Source organism: Ursus arctos, unplaced genomic scaffold (genome assembly GCF_023065955.2).
Source record: "Ursus arctos isolate Adak ecotype North America unplaced genomic scaffold, UrsArc2.0 scaffold_7, whole genome shotgun sequence".
NCBI classification, from domain to species: Eukaryota; Metazoa; Chordata; class Mammalia; order Carnivora; family Ursidae; genus Ursus; species Ursus arctos.
The window spans coordinates 29,380,136-29,398,903 of NW_026623089.1; the positions used below are offsets into that span (position 1 = coordinate 29,380,136).

General features: G+C 52.0%; 1 protein-coding gene across 1 annotated transcript in view; it reads right to left on the reverse strand.

The window, feature by feature from the left end:
* Positions 1 to 11,786, reverse strand: part of GOLGA7B (golgin A7 family member B) — a 34,253-nt gene extending 22,467 nt beyond the window's left edge. Inside the window, exon 1 of the mRNA XM_057308637.1 lies at positions 10,938 to 11,786. The gene's annotated coding sequence lies outside the window, so the exon portion shown is untranslated. The remainder of the gene's footprint in view (positions 1 to 10,937) is intronic.
* Positions 11,787 to 18,768: the final 6,982 nt, after the last annotated feature.

Sequence of the window (18,768 nt, forward strand, 5' to 3'; positions counted from 1 at the left end):
CAGCGGGGGACACGAGTGGGTGTACTTATATGAAATGGATCCCACAGGAATCTTAGGCTTAGTGACAGGAACCATTCCTTCCCAGTTAAAGCTCTGAGGTTGGGCAGCGGTTTCCTAATGGAAGGAGTGGGGAGCCACCCCCAGAGGCATTGAAGCCCATCTTAAGAAAAGCCCGGGAGACTCTATAAGTACGGTGGCCTCACTCTAGAAGGCCGGGGTCAGCTGTTAGAGGGGAAGAGGTAAGCTGATGGCAACGTGGTGTACAGCTGCTTTCACAGGCTCTGTGGTCACAGGGAACTGGGTTCCAGTCTCAGGTCTGGCTGGTGGGGTGCAGGGCAGACAGCACTGAATGAACAGTTAGGAAACCTGCATTTGGACCCCGCCCAGCTCAGCGTCCTACTAGCTGTGTGACACTTGACAGGTCATAGTCCCTCTCTGGATGTCGTGGTCTCCATCATCTAAAAGAGGAGGGTAGGCCTCATGACCTTAAGGCCTTCCCAGGCTGGACACCCTGCTATGTGCAAATTTTCCAGTCTTAGAGCTGCTCATGTATGTCTGGATTTCTTTCCCTCATTAGGGTCATTTTATACACAAGACAGCAGGAAATTGGGATCTTCCCAAAGCCTCTGAAATTGAAGCCACTGAGTGGCAAAGGATCTAGCCAACACATATGGGCAGGGATTTCCTCACAGGTCCCAGGGTGGCCCACCTACCTCATCGGGGGCCCTGTCTTGGGGGGGCAGAAAGAGCCAGCTGGAAGGACCAGGTGGAGATCGTCCCCTCTGCCCCCGTGTCCCCAGTCCTGCATAGAGATCCACAGACAGATAGAAGCTGGGCCCTGGGGAGGAGCCCTCACCTCGTGGCCAAGACAGGTTCCAGGGGACCAGCTGGCCCCCACCTTGCTTTGGACAGGCCAGGGATGGCTGGGTCCCGCCTGTGGCTCGGCACTCAGCAGAAAGAGGACAGAGCCCACATCCTGCAGCAGCACTAGCATCCCACTCGTTGGCCCTCACTCTGCACAAGACTCCAAGCAAGGGCCTCATCTACATTCTTTTGCTTAATCCTCACAGCCCCCCAAGGAGAAAGGTGGCACCTTTGCTACACCCATTTTTTAGATGGGCAAGCAACTTGCCCAAGGTGACACAGCTAAGTAGGAAAGCCTGTCCAATCCCCATCTGTCTTAAACCAGATCTTTTCCTCTTTCCAGCAAGTCTCGACTCCCCTGGTGGGAATTCAGAGACTAAAGGCCAGTGTATTCCAAAATCCCACCTGTGACAGCTTGCAATTCCATTAGCCACACCTCGGGATTAAAGCATTCTATCTCTGAAGGTCTCAGAGGGGACACGATAAACAGGAAATGTATCAGACTGTCAGCCACTCCAATTGGTCATAAGCAAGTGGGACATGGAATCAGCAAGTTTTAGTAGGGGCTGGGACCAGGGCTACTGGGAGAGGAGGGGACCTTAGAGATCCCAGGGAGGTACTCTCACAGGAGGAGGAGCCTGACCCAACAGAGTGACAGTGACCCGAGTGACCGGAATGACTGTGGCACTTTTCTCCCGTGCTTGGACTCAGCCCAGTGATCTAAAAAGAGTGGGGGTACATAAGGCCAGGGAAGCTTCGGAGAGGCCTCCGAGTGGGGTTCCAGCTGCATGGGGAGGACTGCAGCTGGGGCCCTGCCCCCAGGATCTAAATGAGGCCACACAGGCTCCGGAGCTCCCAGGCACTGGATTGCTTTGGGACCTAGGGAACTGCCTCTGGAAAAAGACGGGACACAGGCTGCCAACCAACCACCCCCGCTGAGTGCACTGAGGTTTGTGGCGGGGAGGGAGCCCCTGAGCCGGTGGAGGGGGCCGTGTTTTGAAATGAGTGGGCAGGCCTGCAGAGAAGGATGAGGTTGTTGGCTAGAAGCCTGCAGCTCCTGGGCTTCTGCTGGAGAGACAGGAGAGACTAAGAAATACCTCTCCGAAGAAGCAAGGCGAGCTCGCAGGCCCTCGTCGTAGGCCACCACTCCCAGCAGGGAAGGCCAGCCCCTCCTTCCTACCCTCCATGCTCCAGAGACAATTAAAAAAAAAAAAAAAGCAACATGTATTATCAAACACCAATTCTGAGCTAGATGCTAGGGATACAGCAGGGCACGAAACAGTCAAAAAGCTCTGCCCTCGTGGGGCTTCTGTTCTAGTGGGAGTGATGAGCAATACACAACACAAATACACAGGATGTTAGAAGGTGATAGGTGCAGAGAAGGGATATAGAGGGGGAAAGGGAGATAGGGGGTGCCAGTGTGGGGGAGGAGAGGCAGCTGGCAATTTTAGATAGCTTAGCCAAAGAACTCACTAAGATGAGGACATTTGAGCAAAGATCTGAAGGAGCTAGGAAGTGAGCCATGTGCATTTCTGAGGAGGAACAGTTCAGTAAACAGAAACAGCAAGTGCAAAGGCCCTGAGGCAGGAGTAGCCTGGCCTGTTCAGGGCAGAGCAAAGAGGCCAGTGTGGAAGGGAAGCCACATCAGATGTGCGGGAAGAGGTCAGAGGAAGGTCAGGCCACATAGGGGCTGGAAGACTATTGCAAAGACTGTTGTTTCCAGGAGCCCCAAAGGCTTGTGAGCAAAGGAGGGACATGATCTACTCCATATTTTCACTGAATCACTCTTGCTGCTGTGTTAAGAATAGACCAAAGTAGAACTGGAAAGCCTGGTTATTACTATCATTACCATCGCCATCATCACTACCAACAACTACAATAACAAGACCAATTATTCAACCTGTGGCAGGCCCAGTGCCACCCATTTTATTTCATTAGCTAGTTTAAATCTCACAGCAACCCTGTACAGAGAGAGGGCCTTATTTTTCCCATCTTACAGTTAAGGAAACAGAGACTCAGCCAAAGTCAGAAAGTCACACAGACATGCCCCCTCCCCAATCTGGCCCCGCTCACCTGTCCAGCCCTGTGCCTCACACCCCAACTTCTTACCCAGCCCCATTCACCAGCCCCACACAGATACCCCAATTTCCCCAACTCCACAGCCTCCAGGCCTCTGAGCTTTCTTTACATGCTGTTTCACTCCCTAGAATGCTCTTCTCCCACTCCTAACTGCCACACAAACTCCAACTCATTCTTCAAGAGACAACTCAAGCTCTGCTTCTTTGGGGTGGCCCTCCCAGATTGCCTCCAGCGCGGTGGCCGATGTCTTCCTCCTGGAAATACCAGCATTGCAACCATCCCGCAGCTAGCCTCCCGAACACCACATAAGCTCAAGGCCAGGGCCAGTACTTCTTCCTTACATTCCCCAACAGTTTTACAACGAGGTTCAAATCCTGCAGACACCGTATTGGGTTATCCTGGGATATTTCCAATTTCTCCAGTGCAATTATATTCTAAACATGTTTCCTTCATCCATGTTCATTTAAGTGCCCATAGCACTGACCTGGGACAGACAGGTGCAGGCCCTCAGGCTGACGGGTGCCATCATGCTTTTGGAGAATGATGCTTGCAACAAAAGAGGAGGTACAGAAGGCCGAGGGAGCCCTCTGTGCTTTAAAAAAAATCAGCCAGCCCCTAGTTCAAACCCTGCTCTGCCTCTTACCAGCAGTGTGGCTGTGAGAACATGATTTAGCCTGGGCCTTGCTTCATCATCTGTAAACTGGGGCAGATGATGTCCTCTGCAAAGGGCCACTGAGAACTGGGAATAGTGCACATGCAAGGCCTGGCCCCAAGCGTGCCCTCTGGAGATGGCATGAATGCCTCCTTGCCCACCCCTATCTCTAACCCAGGCCTAGCTTCAGAAGCGTCTCATACATTAGCACTTGGCCACTGTGCTCCTGGCCTCATACCCCGTGGGGACTCCTACAGTCATGAACCTGGAATCGCCCTCTGGCTGGAGGCCTAGCTCTGAGGCCGTGCCTGTAGCTTCCTGGCAGCTCACCTGGCCCTGGCCTCCCCCCGCCTGGAGCCCCCGCCATACGTGGCCCCCTGGCCCGTCCCCACGGCCTGAGTATGTCTACATGCTCACTGCTTCCCTTCCCACCCACGGTTCTGGCTCCACTGCTGCGAGGCCTTCCTGCCTGACGGGCAAGCCGGCCACTTCCACGCTTCCAGCAGATACTGGGAAATTAAAAAGGGCAGGGCTCGTGTGGGGAATAAGGAGGAGGAAAGACCACCACAGAGCGGGTCAGAACTACGTTTGATGCCAGAAGCTAGGCAAATGTCCCTGCTGCTGGCCTTTCGAGGTATTGTAACATGCCGGGTCAGGGAGGACTGGAAAGTCCAACTCCCTCACTTTGCAAACGAGAGGCCCAGACAGGGTAAGGGATTAGCTCAAAGTCACACAGTGAGCAAGGAAGAGCAGGGAGTCCAATCAGGGCTGCGGGCTTGCCGGTGGCCCTGGTCTTCCTCCTGCACCAGCCTCCCGCTCGGCAGGCGCTAAGCCGATCCAGACTAGATGACAGAGCAGTGTCCTGGTGAAGGCCCTCTGGTTCTGTTTCCCTCCAAACACACCAAAACCTTTCCAGTGCGTAATCCCCAAAAGCAGGACGCCTGCTGGCCGTGTCCTCAGTGGTCTCCAGGAAAGCCACGTGTCCGGGTTCTGGGCAACTCCCAAGCCACCTGATTCAGCTTCACATTCATGGTCTCCTGGGGCAGCTGACCTTCACAACTGTCCCTACATCCGTGGTGCAAAGAACAGGAAACCTGAACGGCATGCCGCACTTAAGGTCAGGGAAGCTGGGCTCTAGTTAGCCCCGGCCTTCTGAGGTCAGCGGCGCAGCTGACAGGAGGACCCGAGACACCTAGCCCCCACCCCGGGTGGCCCACTCAGCAGCTATTATGAACAAACTCCTCCAGGATCCTGATGCCTTGCCACATCAGGAACTACTGAACTACAGCCCTTCGCTTGGTGACGAGTCCCTTCCTCCACATCCTTACATTCACTGAGGGACAGGGACCTCACTACCTCACAAGTTAGAAATGTTCTAGCAGTAAGAGCATAGTATATGCCAAGCTGATATTACCTTCCCAGCCTTCTGTGGCAAAACAAGTCAATTGTCTCTTCCTCCCCAGGGATAATCATTAGGCCCTATCTGAGCACACCTTTCAGATGCCTGGCCTCCCAGTTGCTGTCCTTGGCCTGAGGGTTGCCAGTGTCCACCTGGGAGAGTGAGAGAGATTCTCCTTGTCCAGCACACAGGCTCCAGATGTGGGTCACTGCTCCTCCTCCTGTCCCCCACTCCCATCTGCCACTCATCTGTACTTACAATGTGCCAGGCACAGCGTCAAAAATGTAACCGCTGGACAGGACCTTCATACTCGCCTAGTTCAACCCTCTCACTTACCAGTGAGGGCTCTAAGACCAAGAGGAGGAAAATGACTTGTCCCAGGTCACCCAGCAAGTTTAGCCCATACTGGCTCAGTTGGCTCAGCCAGAAATCCCCAATGCACCCTACAGAAAATGGGGGTGCTGACCACATCATAGCCAAATGGAGGACTCCTTGGCATCCCAGAATCAGTGCAGTGCCAATCACCAGAAGTTGACCGTCCTCCCAGAGCATCCCTGGCCCTGGCTCCTGACCACAGTTGGGGCTCTGCCCTGACATCTAGGAAGCTCTGGGGCCCTTAGTACCTGCAACCTGCTTGCGGAACATGGGGGGCATCAGAACGGACAGCACACAACCCCCCTCCAGGTTATTTATAAAGTGTTTTCAGATGAGTCAGGCACAGAGCTGCCCAGCACCAGCAGAAGCTGTTCCCTTGGAAATGCTAAAAATGATCCTGGGCTCTGGAATCCCACCCTGACCCTTACTAGCTTCTTGGAGAAAGTTCCAGGCAGGAAGCTGGGACCACCACAGGTCTATGGGACTTTCACGGTGCTCCCACTACTGGTCTGAGACCCAAGCAGGAACGTGAACATTGGCAGGCTAGTCTCATGGGGACAGATGGGGGAACCCCAGGCAGGGGAAGGAGGACCTCAGCCAGGTACCCTCTTGGCATAGACCACATGCGCCTTCCCGGCCAATGCCACTCCCCCTGCACCTTCCCAAGCCAGACTGACAGACAAGCCCAAGAAGACAGCTCCCACCCCCGCCCCCCAGGCACTGGCTCCCCCCACCTCCATTCCTGTGCATACTGCTCTCCACCTCCGCCACCAGACCGGCTATTTATATCTCTGCAAAGGAAGCCGGAGCCTCCAAGCCTCTTTCCCTGCTTCCTGCTCCTGGCAGCACCCTAATTACTTCCTCAGCTGGGCGCCGCCTGCCACGGGCACCCTGGCTGGGGCCACCATAAATAACTGCCCCAGAGCTCACACCCAGCTTCCCACGGACGGCAGCCCAGATGCCCCCGCAGGGCGCGTCACTACCCAGGGCCCGGCCCCGAAGAAGACACACGTCCTTCTGTGAGCCTGAAGGCACATGAGGATCTTCGGAACCCCCCCTCTCCTCTGCAGCCGCAGCCGTGGCCCCTCATCTGTTCAGTGAAGCTCCAGAATGCCTGGCACAAGCGGCAGGAGTAGGGAGGGCAGCAGATGAATAAGCCGAATGTGCCCTCGAGGGAGGCAAACGGTAAACAGCTCGTTATACAACCGGAGTGAATTAAGGTACGAGCTGTGCGCGGCCTCCAGGACTCCAAGTCTTCCTGACTTTTCTTATTATGAAAGAAATTCACGTTGCTTTTTTACACTCGTAAATGCAGATAACAAAAAGGAAATTACAATACATTCACTATACAGCCACCCAAGGGCAGCCTTGTCCAAGGCTGCTCCGTGACAGTCACTAGAACAATCAACATTCACAAGAAACGAATAGAAAGATTTCAAATCAGGATCATATGGATAGTATAACATGTTTGTGTAAAAAAAAATTACCTTTTCAAAAACTATTCAAATGCCTGGAAAATGTTTGGAAAGATACAGACCAAAGGGTTAACACTGGTCAGGCAAAGGGATAGGACAGAGGTGGACGAACAGATAAAGGGGAATTTTTCTTCTGGAAACGTCTTGATTTGAATTGTTATAATAAACATGTATTTATATAGGATTTTATAAGTCTTAATTACTTTAAAACTTTTAAAAATTGCTCAATAATTTCCAAAATTTTACAGCGTGCCATTTTATGTAAAATAATATGGCATAAAATTTTATAGTTGTGTTATCTTTGCACTTAGAATAACATACTCTTAGGGGCGCCTGGGTGGCTCAGTCGTTAAGCGTCTGCCTTCGGCTCAGGGCGTGATCCCGGCGTTATGGGATAGAGCCCCACATCAGGCTTCTCTGCTGGAAGCCTGTTTCTTCCTCTCCCACTCCCCCTGCTTGTGTTCCCTCTCTCGCTGGCTGTCTCTCTCTCTGTCAAATAAATAAATAAAATCTTTAAAAAAAAAAGAATAACATAATCTTAAAAACTAAAAGGAGGTGCAGCTGCTGTGAAAAACAGTCTGGTAGTTTCTCAAAAGTCAAGCATAGAATTGCCGTATGACCCAGCAGCACCTCTTGTAGGTTTGTGCTCACAAGAACTGAAAATAAGTCCTCAAGCAGAAACTGGCTCACAACTGTTCATGACAGCAGATTGTGGTGCATGCATACCATGGAATACTAGTCAGCCATACAAAGGAATTAAGTGCCGATTCATGCTACAAATTGGATAAACCTCAAACCCATTATGCTAAGGGAAATAAGCCAGACACAAAAGGTCACATATCATATGATTCCTTTTCTATGAAAAGACTAGAATGGGCAAATTCGCAGGGAAGGAAAGCGGATCAGTGGTTGCAGGGCGGGGGGGAGTGGGGAGTGCGTACCGAACAGGCACGGTGTCCTCCTCGGGCAGTGAAAAGGTTTTGAGATTAGAGCGTGGTAGTGGTTGCACAACACTGTGAATGCACTAAATGTCACTGAATTGTACACTTTGAAATGTTTAATTGTGTTTTGTGAATTTCACCTCCATCGTTTTAAAAAAACACCAATGAAACATTAAGAAAAACTCAGTCTCACTTGGCCCTCATGCCTTCCCCACCCCTGTCATTGCACCTCACCACCAATATCTCCTTCCAGGGCTATACCTGTCCCAGCAGAATGGAGGCACGGGCCCTGAGAAGGCCACGAAGAGACAGAGGAGGGTCTGAGGGGGAGAGCACACAACCCTGAGTGAGAGAGGAGAGAGCAGGGCCAGAAGAGAGCAGGAGGACAGAGAGAAGAGGCACGGCCCCACTTGATTAAGAACTGCCCGGCTCTCACAGAACCTTCAGACAACTACGTCGGTACTGTTACCCCATTCCTTAGACCCAGATTCTGTGTGACTCCGGGCAGGGCTGAGACCTCCCGCACTGTGGAGGGCAGTCAGGGGCACCTGCTTGGAGCAGCCCCCAAAGCATCCCCATCTGCTCACCATCACTGCCCGGAGCCAGCTTCCTACAGCTGCCTGGTCCCGGCTCGTCACCCTCGGGCTCCTGCTGAAGGCAGGTAAGGAGCATGGGGATGGGGAAGACGGGGGGGTGAGGAGATGCAGGGCTGCCCTGCCTGGAGAGGGGCTCGTCCTGCCTCTGCCCCCTCCTTCTCTTCTTTAGAGTCTAGATGCAACCCTCTGCTGGCTGAGCCCTTCCCCATGCCTTACCCCGAGGTCAGGGCTGTGTTTAAGGCTTGGGCTCTCATCTAGTCTGCATGGGTCCAAACTCTGACTCAGTCATTTAATGGCTTAGCGATGTTGGGCTCCATTTCCTTAAGGGCTAAATGGATATAGTACAAGCCCCAACCAAATAAGACTGATAAATGAGAAAAGGCTCAAAAGGGTCATTAGCACAGTCATTGTCTGACTTTTCTTTTCGGCCAAGCATCTGCTGAGATGACCAAAGCTTCTGGGGTGCATGGGACTAGGGCTCTCTCTGGGCCCATCTCTCTCTGCAGCTGAGGAAAGTCCCTTGTTTTGGTAAATTCTAGTAAACTTGCCAGGTCTAAGGAGCGCTGATGGAGGCAGAATTGCACAGACATTGCAGGCCCATGCTCCAGCCAGCCCTACCCTGGCCTCCTCACAGCCTGGTATTTCCCTTTTTCCCTTCAGAGCCAAATAGTTCAACCCAGCTGCCCAGCTTCTCATATGGCTCCAGACAGTCCAATCCCTAATCATGAAGGTCAACGACACCTGTGTCAGGTTTTACAATCTACGAAGCATTTTCCCAGATATTACCTCACTTGGCTCTTACTAAAATCCAATGAGGCAAAGATCTCTGTTTCGTATATTCTAGATCAAGATTAGATAAAGATGTAGATCTAAATCATTCGGGTAATATTCTTTGTGCTGAACTCTACTTCGTCTGATATTACTGTAACCATTCCCGCCTTCTTTTGACTAGTGTTAGCGTGGTATACCTTCCTCCGCCCTTTTATGTTGAACATATTTGTGTCCTTATATTTAAAGTGTGTTTCTTGAAAACAACCAACGAAATTAAAAGGCAACCTACGGAATGAGAGGAAATATTGGCAAGCACATACCTGATTAGAGGTTAATATCCAAAATATATGACCATCTCTAAATGATGTTTAGACCATTTACATTTAATATGATTACTGCTATGCTCCGGTTTGAGTCTATCATCTTGCTATTTGTTTTCTATTTGTTCCATCTGTTTTTTATTGCCTTTTCCCACCTTCTTTTGGATTGAGTATTTTTTTTATGGTTCTGTTTTATTTCCTTCTTTGGTTTATTAGCTCTAACACTTTGCTATTTGGATAGTTGCTTTAGTGTTTATGACATACATCTCGACCCTATCACCGTCTACTTTCAAGTGATACTTTACCAGTTCACATCAAGTGTAAGAGCCTTACAACAGTATACTCCCGTTTCTCCCTTCTGGCCTCTGGCCCCTCTCCCTGCATTAGGACCTAGAAACTCACACAAGGCAGTAAGCTGAGATAATCACTGAGCTCGTTGGGGTCACTGAACTTTGTGGCATAATGTCCAGTGTTTTGATAAACCTCTGTTTCATGTATTTGGTCTGTTTGTGGTTTTTTAATTGTTTCAGGTGGAAGGGTAAATCCAGTCCCTCTTACTCTATCTTGGATGGAAGCAGAAGTCCCCACTGTGTATATGAGGACACCAGGGCTCCGAGCTAAGCTCCTTGCCCAAGGCGAGGTAGCCAGTAAGTGGCCAGGTGGCACTCCAGCCACATCTCCCCACACCGGACCTGGTGCTCTCTTCCCTGCCCCACTGCTCCCCCATGAGCCACCCTGAGAGAGCAAAACGAGCCGGCGGCAGAATACAGCAGACTTTTGCCACCACAGCAAAAAGCTGCTCACCACGTTGTCACTGGTTTTGGAAGCCACCGTGATGATTATTTTGCATAAATTTATCCATTAGATAGAAACTTCCGGCATCTTCCAAGCCTCACCTCAAACGCTCCCTCCACAACTTCAGAAGCTTCTGTGGCAAGTTGCTGTGTTGACTGCTGTCTGTCTGCCGGGACCCAGGGCTCCGCCAAGGATGCTGGGACCCGCTCCCCACAAGGGTCCTCAGTAATCCACAATATGATGTGACTGACTGAATAGCCTCCCCCCATTTACCTTCCCATGAGCATTTTCTGGTTGAATCCAATGATGTAATTGGTGGAATTGCAGCCACTCTGACATATGGGGGGGGTGCTCAGTTGTAGGTAAGGCAGGAGGTCCCCTCTTTTATTCACACTATTCAACTCACCATAGGTCCAAGGACATATTTAGCTTCAAGGAGAGGAAAGAGATTGGTATCTTTCCTTAAAATCACTTGGGGCAGCTGGCCCAGGCCAACTCTGGCCAGAGTCTGATGGGAGAAGAAACACTAGAACAGCCCTCTTTGCTCCCCACCCTCCGTCCTGTGGACAGAGAGGAGCTGGGGGCTCCTTCTTCCCCAAGTCCTCTCCTCCACCAGCTGACACCTCAAATGTTTTGTTTGAGAAATCAGTCTGAAAGCAACAGCACTGACCTCCATTCCTGCCCACTGCTTGTCACAGGTGTATCCCATGTTAAGGCTCTGCCATTCCACAGCCGTGGGACGCGGACGACATGGTCCACGTGGCCAAGACTCAGGCTTCTCATCTGTAAACTGAGCCTGGGAAGAGCCACCTCCCCAAACTGGTTTTTAAATAGCAAACATGACGCATCTGGCACAGACTGGGAACTCGAAGCTCAGGCTTTCTTTCCACTCTCCTCAAACCCCCTCCACGTCAGTGCATGTGCTCTTATATTACCCAGAGAAGTCCCTGTCGTGCTTGGCGACTGCTGCTCACACGAAAATCAGTGAAAGGAAAACCAGTAAACACCACCTGCCCTGCACCATCCAGATAAGAGGCTCTCAAACTTTGCTGCACACCCGAATCCCCTGGGGGGGCTTTTAAAAACCCCAACGGCAGGCTGTACCCAGATGCATTAAACCAGAACCTCTGAACCGCATCATCAGGATTTTGGAAAGTTCCCTGGGGCTTCCAATGTGCAGCCAAGGCTGAGAACCAGTGGGCTTGTCTGAGAGACAGGAATGCCCTCAGTGTCCTCTCCTCCTTTGCCTGCTGTCCCAGAGCATGTCTCCAGCACATCACAGTCTCCCTGTAACGCAGTGACCAGAACCAGGGAAGGCAAGTGAGATCGCATCTAAGGAGACGCTCATTCTCAGGTCCTTACAAGTGCGGGGTGGCCACCTCTCGGCCCTGAGGAGGGCCCCCTCACCTTCTGCTCCCTAGACACCCCACTCTTAAGGAGGCACTCACTCTCAGGGTCATGCACCCTTCGCTGACAAGGCCCTGAGACTGAATGCCTGCTAACTCATTCCCCAGCCAAGTCCCTGCCCCGGCCACCCCCACAGACGCCTCCCCACCCCTGTCGTTGAAAGTTCCGAAGGTAGAAGTAGCCAAGGCCCTGCCCCATCCTGCCCCCAACTCCGGAAAGCATCTTCTCTGTGAACAAATCACCCAATCCTCCTCCATCTCTGCCCGGGGCCGCGGTGCCAGCCCCCTGGCCACGACCCAGCAACTGCCAGGCCACCTGGCAGAGAAGGCGAAGGGGAGACAAGGTGGCCCTCACCTGCCAGCCAGCCACTGTCCCACTCCCTGGAGTTGGCCCCTTGCCCACATGACAGTTCAAAGATTCCGAGAAATGACAAGGCTTGGCAAAGGCAGGAATGACCTTTCCTCCAGGTGCAGGGTGGGGACAAGAGAACAGGGTGGGGACAGGAACTTTCCAAGGCTGGAGAAAATGTTAGCCTCGGCCTGCTGGGGGCCTCGGCTGTGCCCAGAAGGGCGGTGTTAGAACAAGGGTGCAATAGGGGAGCTGAAAGGTAGAGCGGGGTCCCCAGCCTTGCCCTAGAAAACAGGACATGTCTGACCCCACTGTCCTCTAAGCCCCAGCCCCCTCTTCTTTGTGGTTCTCAAATGTGAGTGGCCTCAACGATTCCCTGGGGAACTTTCCTCCAGGTTCTGCTGGGGTAGTGCTGCGCTCTACCCAGGTGATTGTGATCCAGGCGGCCCATACTCTGAGACCCACTTCCATGGGCCTTGGTGCCATCACCTCGGCTTCTGCTCCCCCACTCACCCCACCCCCAGCACATGCTGTAAATCCTCCCTCTGGAAAGGATGCGATGAACCCATTCACCCTGAGGAGCGGGAGACTCCGGAGACTTGGAGAGGGCCGCTCTAACAGGACATCAAGTGAGGTCAAGTCCCAGAGCCCTCCTCTGTGAAGCGGGCACGAACCGCTCCCATCCAAATCAGCTCACAGGTCTGCAGGGCCCCGCAGGGAAGCACTGAGGAGGGGGACCAGTCATGATGCCACAGGGAGTGGGGGACTACTGCAAACCCAGCGGGCATGCCCGTCTGAGAGGCCAGGGAGGGGGCAGCCACTTCTCGGCCCTGCCAGCTGAGGCCATGTAGCAGTGCACACCAGGGCTGCCAGATCTGATTCGTCAGGGAAGCCAGAAATCAGATTTTTATGGGCAGTTCCAAGTTTTAAACCATGGGGGCCAAAGCAAGCACATCTGAGGGCCAAATCTGGAGGCAAGTAGGCCACCTGTTTGCGGCCCGGTCTAGACAGTGAGTCCCTTGGGTTGAGAGGTCCTGTGTGTAGCCTTACACACTTGATGTCAGCACACTGCCCAGCGACCCCAAGGGTTCCCAGTAAATGTTGCTACGTGAGCAAATAAGCAAAGATACAGCATGGTAGGCAGGCAAAATTCCTGCCCTACACCTATGGTCAGCCGGGTGAATCAGCAGGGTGGGGCCCCTTCTGAGAGCCCCATCCCCCCTCCCTCTCAGAGGAGGCCTAGGCTAATGCCTAACTCAGCCACACCTGGGAATGGCCCCTTCTAGCATCTCTGTCTGTTCTGTGAGCATCCCCTACTCACAGACCTCTCCTGGGTCTCCAGCTTCATCCACTCCTGCCCCAAGGCCTCCCAGTATCTCTTGCCTCCAGCCAGGACCGGGACCCAGCCCTCCAGGCCCTATTTCATAGAGCAGCCCCTGCTCACCCTCACTCCAGGCCTCTTCTCAGAAATCTTTGCTCACGGTGCCCAGCCCAGCCCAGGCCCAGCACCTCAGAGCCCTGCGATGGCAAGAGCTAGCAAAGCCTCCCAGCTGCCCCTAGGAGAAGGGGGTGGAGGGAAGGCCCAGTTTTGGGGCCAGTGGAGGCATCTATATGTCCTGGGACACTGCCTGCTAGAGGAAGCATATCTGAGGGTTCTGCCCATCTCCGGAGACAAAGCAGACTGCTACGGGCGGTGCGCAGAAGGGAGGAGCGCCGCCCATCAGGAAGATTGGCTGATAAGCTGCCTAAAATTCATTGGAAAAGGAAAATAGAGGTGAAGGTATTGCGGGGCTAATGTGAGGTACAGGGTATGTAATGTCACCTCATATGAAGTTCAAGAGTGAGGTGAGGACAAGCTGGGTTAATGGGGCAGGGAGTGGTGTGGGAGGTGGGGGGCTGAGGGCCAGGGGGACAGGAAGCTCTGCAGTGACGGAGATGTCCCATATCCTGACCTCCATGGCACTTATATAGCATATACCTACAGAAAAATACATCAGCTCTACAGCACACTTAAAGATCGGTGGATTTTACTGTATGTAAATTTAATCTCCACAACAAAAGAACAAAATAGCAATGGAGGGGCGCCTGGGTGGCTCAGTCAGTTAAGCATCTGCCTTCGGCTCAGGTCATGATCCCAGGGTCCCACGTGGGTTCCCTGCTCAGCAAGGAGTCTGCATCTCCTGTCCCGCTTCCTCAACCCCCCCCTTTCTGTGCTCTCTCGTGCTCTCTCTCTCTCTCTCTCTCTCAAATAAATAAATAAAATCTTTTAAAAAATAAATAAAAAATAGCAATGGAAAAGTCCTCTCGCAGATACCCACAAATCAAGAAGCTGGAGACCTGGGACCAGCCTTCTGGGAAAGCTTAAAAAGAGGCAAAAAGGCCATGTTCCAAATGAGCCATGGAACATATTTCTAGCAAAATTAGTCAGCCAGCAGGTGACCAAGTTCAAGTGCAAATACATAATTGAAAATGTGTTCATGAAAGGCACGGAGTGACTGTGGCCCCTTAGAGCACTGCAGCCACCTCCCTTTAAAGTCCTTTGGCCTCCTGTCCTAAAGCCACAGCAACCCTGGGGGGTGGCTATTATGTCTCCAATGCAGCGTGGCATAAACAGAGGCCTAGGGAATTTCCAGGACCTGTCCAAGGTCACACTGGCCATGCCAGGACTCAAAGCTCAGCATCAGACTACAGAGTCTATGCCCTTGCTTCTCCTACAGAAGAAACCATGCCTGTCCCTGGGTGCCTGGGTGGCTCAGTTTGTTAAGCGTCTGCCTTGGGCTTGAGTCATTATCCCCAGGTCCTGGGATCGAGTCCACACTGGTCTCCTTGCTCAGCTGGGAGCCTGCTTCTCCCTCTGCCTGTTGCTCCCCCTGCTGTGTTCTCTCTCTCTCTCTGACAAATAAATAAACGAAATCTTATAACAAAAGAAAAGAAGAAAGAAAGAGAAAGAAAGAAGGGAAGGAAGGAAGGAAGGGAGTGAGGAAGGAGAAAGAGAGAGAAAGAAACCATGCCCATCCCAGGGACCAGGTAAAGCAATACAGATGTGTGGAATTCTTTGACTATAACAAAAACCAATAACTAGGGATAGTCATCATTTTATCCAAACTGGATTTGGGGAATAATTTTGTGATGGGGGTTAATGGTCAGCCTTTTCTTCAGAAAAATCTCTGTTCTCAAGAGTCAGTGGTCTGAGAAATGTCAGGGTGAGAGCTGTCTCTAGCTCTCTCCTCCATATCCTACACGGCTGGCAGGAGGGCAACACTGATATTTGCTGAAAGAGGACATACTTCCCTTTGAAGATTTTAGAACAAACCCCAAGGAGGGCATCAATAGCTACGAAGAAGGGTGTGACCATGTAGGAGGTGGGTTCCCCTTCATCAGAAACTAAGGTCTCCTCAGACAAGCACAGGGCAGCCCTGACGACTTGAGCCAGTGGGTTGATGGTGACACAAGAAATTAGAAATGTGTTGGACACTGTTAGTGTCTACCCTAAAGCCATCTCCCCCTCCTCCTCATTATAGACCCTGGTTGTTCTAGCCCCAGAAGGTGATGTGGGTTGGGGCGAAAGCCAACACAGTACCCCTGTGTGCTTTTCCCAGATCCTCGCTTTTCCCAGATTCTCACTTTCCCAGTTTCCCTTGTAGTCAGGATACAGTTCAAGCCAAAGAGACATCATAAAGATAAATCTGCTGAAATGCTTCTTGCTTCCTAATAAAAGAGATACCACTTAATGGAAGTGTCTCACCTGCCTTGAATGTGGTTGTGTGTGGCATGATGGCTGGAGCTGTGGCAGCTATCTTGCCATCAAAAGGTAATAAACTTAAGTAAAAAGGATGGCTCAGTAAGGAGATCAAAAAAGTCTGGTTCCCTGTTGACATTTTGTTCATCAACTCTGAATCAAACTTCGTACTGTGATAATTCAGTGTCATCATGGCTTAAGCCATTGCCTATTGGGTCTTCCATTACATGTATCCTCTCTGACACAAAGGGCAGAGGCAAATAGACAGCCTACAGGATTCAAGTCACACGAACGAGACCAGATAAGATGCAGGGGCGGGCCAGTCAAAGACCCAGAGGACAGTAGGAAGCAAACCTCAGGGGCATCATCAGGCCCAGGAATGAGTCCTCAGCATTTCCTGAGCTTTCTGGCCCACCCACAGAAGCCTGTACGTGCTCCACTGGCCCACCCTTTGATGTTACTGCAAGTGTCTCTCATCAGTGATTACCCAAAGCTAAGGCAAAAGGAACCATGGCCCTTCACAGCCACAGAGTCACAGGGATCTGGGGGCTTGACACCCTGTCACCTTGGACAGAGAGACGCTAACATGCTGGGCAATGAGATCTCTTTTCAAGTCAGCCCGATACTGAAAAACAGCTAGAGTCATTGTGCTGTGGCCCATGCATTAATCAGTAGGGCAGACCAGTATGGAAGATCTCTCAATTCTTTCCTCATGGTAAATTATTGTAAACTTTTTATATTATAATGACCTGTTAAAGTCAGGAAGTAAGCTGCAAAATCCACATGAATTAAAGATCAGACGTGAGGCTTCAGATACATTTCTCACCGTGGCAGACTCGAACAGGATTCACACTCCTCTGTTGCCAGGGGTGCTGGGGGGGGGGGAGGGGCGGCGGACACTCACCACAGCCCGTGAGCCAGTTTACCAGCAGGGAGAGTCTATCCTCAGAGCACCCAACTGGGGCAGGTCAGAAAGGGTACCTCAAGATCTACAAGACAAGGGAGCTCAGATTCATGGCCAGAAAAAAAAGCCACGAGTCTGGGAGCTAGTTCAGGATCCGTCTGAAGGGGGAAATCTGGGTCTAGTGGTAAAGCTGAGCTCTGAGACCCAGAACCAGCTGGAACAAGGCAATAGCAGAAGCAAAAAGAAGCAGAAGCAGCCTTAAAGGAAGATCTGCTTTGCCGGTGAGTTCTTCGTACCAGCTGCAGCAGGGGAGTCGAGACCTGCAGAGGGAGGAAAGCGCTCGCTGGTTAAGGACGGCGGTGGGAGTGTGGCTGAAACCAGGGCTCTCGCAGTGAGTCATGCCTGGGGAGTGATCAGCACAATGGCTTTCATGCCAGAGCCTCCCATGTGCCACACACCACGCTAAATGTCTTTTCCAATCCTCACAAAGCCCCAGGATTTCGACCCTATTATCATCACCACTTAACAGATGAGAAACTGAGGCCAAGAAAGGTTAAGTCAGTTTCCCAAAGTCTCACTGCTGGTAAGTGGCAAAGGCAGGTTTCCGAAGCCCAGCCTCAGAATCCCTTCTATAATCTCAAGTCTACTCGCCCTTCCCCTCCATGAGCTCTTCCCACAGCAGGTGGCCGGGTGGCCGCTGCTGCCCATCCCATGCCCTCTCCCAGCAGTGCCTGTGACAGTGCGTTGCTGCCAAGTTGTTGATCGCTGCCAGGCGGTGACCTGGTGACACCTGGTGTGTGTATCTTGTCTCCCCAGCAGTGCTGTAAGCTCCATGGGGACCATGACAACTAGGAATGGTGTCAGCCGCAAGTGACAGGAGGCCCAACAAAAGCTCCTGTAATAAAGACACTAGCTCATACAACAGGAAGCCTGGAGGCAGAGATCTTCCAGATTACGTTAATTTAGTGGCTCAACAAAACCAAGGCTTCCGTCAGGTCCGCCTCCCTAGCATCCTTCAGGCTTTCCCAGGCGTGGTCATCAAAGGGCTGCAGCAGGGACAGAACCAGAGTGGGCCAAGAACATCCAAGGCGGGGAGGAGCCTGGCATCCCTTGTCCTCAGAGCCAATTGCTCCCCTGAGATGCTGTACTGTATAGTAAGAAATAGATATTCAGTCTTTGTCCTTGTCCCTGGCACAGAGCTCCAAAGCCTCTGGAATTTCCTAAAGGAGGAGAGTCATTGAAGTGCAAGGAACATCTTTTGTTATTCATAATGAGACCCTTTCAACCGCACCTTACTTTACATTAATGAGGTGATCTTTGGAAATCCCCTAGAACACCAACCACAGGGAAGGGGGTGGGGGGCTGGTTGTCCGGGGAGCAGCCCTGTGACTTGAGGGTGGGGATTTCAGTCCCACCCCTCAACATCCTGGGGGGGGGGGGAGCCAGAGAATGGGTTCAATCACCAATGGCCAATGGTTTCATCAGTCTCACCTATATGATGAAGCATTCATTTAAAAAAAAAAAAAAAAGCCCTAACTGAAGTGGGTCAGAGAGCTTCGAGGCTCACCAGACAGGGCCCCTCCCCCAAACCTCGCCCTAAGTGTCTCTTCGATCTGCCTGTTTCTGAGTTGTATCCTCTTACCATAAACCGGTAATCCAGGAAGTAAACTTGTCCTGCGTTCTGTGACCCATTCTAGCAAAGTATCTGAACCCAAGGAAGGGATTGTGGGAACCTCCAATTTATAGCCGGTAGTTGAGAAGTATGGTAACAACGGAGACTTGGGATTGCCGTCCAAAGCGGGTGGAGGCGGGGGCAGTCTCCTAGGCCTGAGCCCTCGGCCTGTGGCAGCTGATGCTCACTCCACGTAGACAACGTCAGAACTGCACCCCCTCTGGTGACCGGGAGTACCAGAATTGCGAGTAGAGCGTTGAGCGGAGAAGCAGAGAAGTTTCTCCTTTATGTCCCTCTTCACATAGCTGTCCTGATGTCTCACGGGCCAGCCCTTCATCACACACCCGGACCTAAGACAGCCACGAGCAAGAGGGCTGGGATTATTGTGGTCGACTTCGGGGTCTCACACACACACACACAACCCTTGAGAG